The sequence below is a fragment of the Limulus polyphemus genome, unplaced genomic scaffold, assembly GCF_000517525.1.
Source record: "Limulus polyphemus unplaced genomic scaffold, Limulus_polyphemus-2.1.2 Scaffold7011, whole genome shotgun sequence".
NCBI lineage: Eukaryota > Metazoa > Arthropoda > Merostomata > Xiphosura > Limulidae > Limulus > Limulus polyphemus.
Genome location: NW_013672621.1, coordinates 1 through 3,677, shown reverse-complemented (window position 1 = coordinate 3,677; position 3,677 = coordinate 1). Strand labels below are relative to the sequence as shown.

The 3,677-nt window shown below is 33.8% G+C and overlaps 1 long non-coding RNA gene across 1 annotated transcript in view; it reads right to left on the bottom strand.

Moving 5' to 3' along the window:
• Nucleotides 1–3,602, bottom strand: part of LOC111089679 — a 7,210-nt gene extending 3,608 nt beyond the window's left edge. The window contains exon 1 of the long non-coding RNA XR_002613914.1: nt 3,201–3,602. This is a non-coding gene — a long non-coding RNA (uncharacterized LOC111089679). The remainder of the gene's footprint in view (nt 1–3,200) is intronic.
• Nucleotides 3,603–3,677: the final 75 nt, after the last annotated feature.

The following is a 3,677-nucleotide window of genomic DNA, read 5'->3' as shown; positions in this document are numbered from 1 at the left end:
TGGATGATATCCACCATCAAGTGCGTTCAAATTTGAAAACGTCTGCTGATTCGATGAAGTTAACTTATGATAAGAGATCTACTGAAGTCTGCTTTGTACCCGGAGACAAGGTATGGTTGTATAATCCCAGGAAGACCCAAGGGAAGTCTCCTAAGTTGTCTTCTTCATGGGAAGGCCCATATGACATAGTGGATCGTCTCTCAGACGTGACTTTCCGGGTAAAATGTGGTCGGCCAGGTTAGCCAAAAGTGGCGTATGCCAACAGGCTTTGGCGTTATCACGGTCCAGGACATTTCAGTTGGGATGAAGTGGACAACAGAACAAATGACGCTGCTGAAGACGTGCCACCTGAAGAAGCCACCGTCGAAGAAGAAACTCTACTCAGTGATGAGAAGGGAAACGGTGAAGCTTTTGGTGAAGTTACTTCCACTGATGTGACTATTACCGATAATAGGACATTTACTGATGAAGCAGATGAATCCCACATGAAGCAGAAGCCAACGAGACGGAGACCAGTACAGAAGAAGATACGTCCCGTAAAATTAAGAGACTTTGTTGAATTGTAATTTTGTGTTTGTAATTCTGTACAGTTAATTAAGTTATTGTTAATTGTTATTGGTTTACTGTATGTGGTTATTGTTCGGGACGAACAATATTAAGGAGGGGGCAGTGTTGCATCAGCGAGATCACGTGACTATTCTCACGCCCTCTGCTTTCTAGAACTATCCTGTACCTTGGCGAATGCTTTAGCATTTACTAGATATAGGGTAGTCTGGTATATAAAAGAGGGTGACAACGTGACAGAAGAATGTGTGTGTAGACAGTGAGTAATTGATCTGCAGTCAGCGAGTATTATTGAAGTTGAGCACGTTCGTTGTTATAGCGTCTGTTTTAGTGCGATTGTTGAAATTAAGTGTATCGTAAAGTTATATTCGGAAAGAATAAACCAGTTTTATTAAGTAAGGACTTGTGTCGCTAAAGTTTCGTCGGAACGAATTTACCGGAAATCAATTAACAAACGGAGACGTAACAGTATATTGGAATTTTAGAAACTTTATGTACTATAGAACCATGTTCTTTTAGTGTTGATGTTATTTGTTCCTTTTTAATGTTGGATATTCTTCTGTTGTGATGAACTATAAAACCATGTTCTTTTAGTGTTGATGTTATTTGTTCCTTTGTAATGTTGGAAATTGTTCTGTTGTGTTAAACTATAAAACCATGTTCTTTTAGTTTTGGTGTTACTTGTTCCTTTTTAATGTTGGAAATTCTTCTGCTGTGTTAAACTATAAAACCATGTTCTTTTAGTGTTGATGTTATTTGTTCTTTTTAAATGTTCGACATTCTTCTGTTGTGTTGAACTATAAAACCATGTTCTTTTAGTGTTAATGTTATTTGTTCCTTTCTAATGTTAGACATTCTTCTGTTGTGCTGAAATGTTAAATGACCATTTATTGATTTGAACTTCATTAAGGACTTATGATGAACATTTCTTAAAAACAAAAGAAAGAGTATGGAGGAATTTGTTAACTATATAGCCATCATGATATTTGGAGTACTTCCCCTCCCCCCACTGTCTTTTGAGCATGCAACAAGAGATTTTAACAGTTAGTGTGTCCTCTGAAATCCATCATTACAGTGAGTTTTGTTGTGTGTAAATGAATTAAAATGTATTGTGCATTGACCCAAGTTGGGAGTAATATATGATATAGTGGTTAGAATATCTTTTGTGTGTAAGAAAACTTGACTGTTTTTTTAGGCAAAGTAATAAAATAACTTCTCATCCTTTTCAGTGTAAACTAACTTGATATTAGGTTTTAGTTTTCAGATGAATAAAATTTACTTAAAGACACTTAGACAAGTTTGCTTGAGAATGTAAACTAACTGGTAAATTAGCAGTTAAAAAAATTGGATTACATTCAGTTTCAATGTACAATAGCTTGGATACTTCCAATTTTTAACTTTATAGATTTTTAAAATAACTTTTTTATTAAAGAATATATTTTCTCTAGTATTAAGGATAACTGTTTCATTGCTTATAGTAATATCCAGTTATGGGCAACTATCTTATTGCTCAGAGTTGATATCTAGTTATGGTCAAGTATCTTTCTGCTTAGAGTCGATATCTAGTTATGGACAAATTTAATTTAGAGAATATTAATATTAACATATTTAACTCAGTGCCCATATAGTCAACAAGTTTTCAACATATATTTTGTAATATATATAACTAGTGAAAATATTGCTTTTACTTCTACCTGTTTTATTGTATGCTTCAAGACATGTTGAAATATTGAAAATATATCTTAAACTATATTACATATATCAAAAACATATGGTTATCTATACATTTATATATACTGAGCTCAAACAATTTTATGAAACCTATAATTTATCTAACATCAGTGCTTGAAAGGAGGGAAAAGAAGAAGTGGGATGGTTTGTGAAACTTTTGAAGCTAAGTGCTATATTTCTTGTTTTTCATGTGTATTCTTTATTTATTATTATAAAAGTAACTAAAATGTAAAAATTAAAAAATATTAGGTTAGATTAGGTAAAATAAAAAATAATAATAATATAAATTCTTCACAAGGTGTACTCGCAAGCAGCTTGTGCATTACGCAATTCAATACAATAACGTGACCTACATGTTCACTGCGAGGTTTACAACTTGTGTGGCAGGATTTTTAGCTAAGACACTGTTCAAAGGGCAATAAAATTAAATATAAACAGATGTATACTGTTCTGAGTTATAGTAAGGAAACACACTGATGGTTACTTTGTGGTTTCAAACTCTGTCACACTGATTGAGCCTGTAACAAGAGGGTTCATTTGCTCAATTCATGTACTACTTTGTCTCATTATTACCCCACTCTTACACGACATTTTAAGAAAATCATAATAATTTCTCTCCCTAGTCCCTTGTGGCCTTAACTATTTATTGCATCATTTATTGAATCTTTCCCATCTGAGGTGGCGGGATGGTTTCGGCCCCTCCTGAAAAGAAATGGGATAGCATCCCACCCCATTTCAAGCACTGTCTAAGATCAATATCACAGATTTATAATAATATATATACACATCTATAGAAATATAAAATCACATTATATCCTAATTTTATAATACTCTACATTAGCTTATATGCCTTTACTTAGGAAATGTGTAGTAATTTACATACAACATTGGTCATTATTGCTAACCTAGAACTGAGTGGTAATAGCCCAGCATCAATCTGTTTTGTCCAGCAACGGTTATCTGGATCAAATCCACAATAGCTGATGTTCAGCAAAGGGTAATGACGTCGGAAAAACAACCTGTATGTAGATTAGAAAGAATACATTTTATAACCTAATAACTTTTTCAGAATCTCCAATATTTATTGTAGTGTTACGAGTACATTTTATGATCACCTGATATTCAATGCTTTATTCATTTCTTCAATGGATTTATGACATCCATTCAATGGGTGGCAAGGGTTCTTAGCACCTGGGGGCAAAGACACTTTTGGCGCCCCCACACCTCTGAAATGTTTTGATTATTTGTTTTGTGACTCATTACCCACTTAATGACAATAGCATAAAGAATTAATTACCGCCTTACACAGGCCTAAAATAAAGTCACAATATAACATCTCACGATATCACAACCGTAAACCTGGAACTAATAAAGTATAGCCT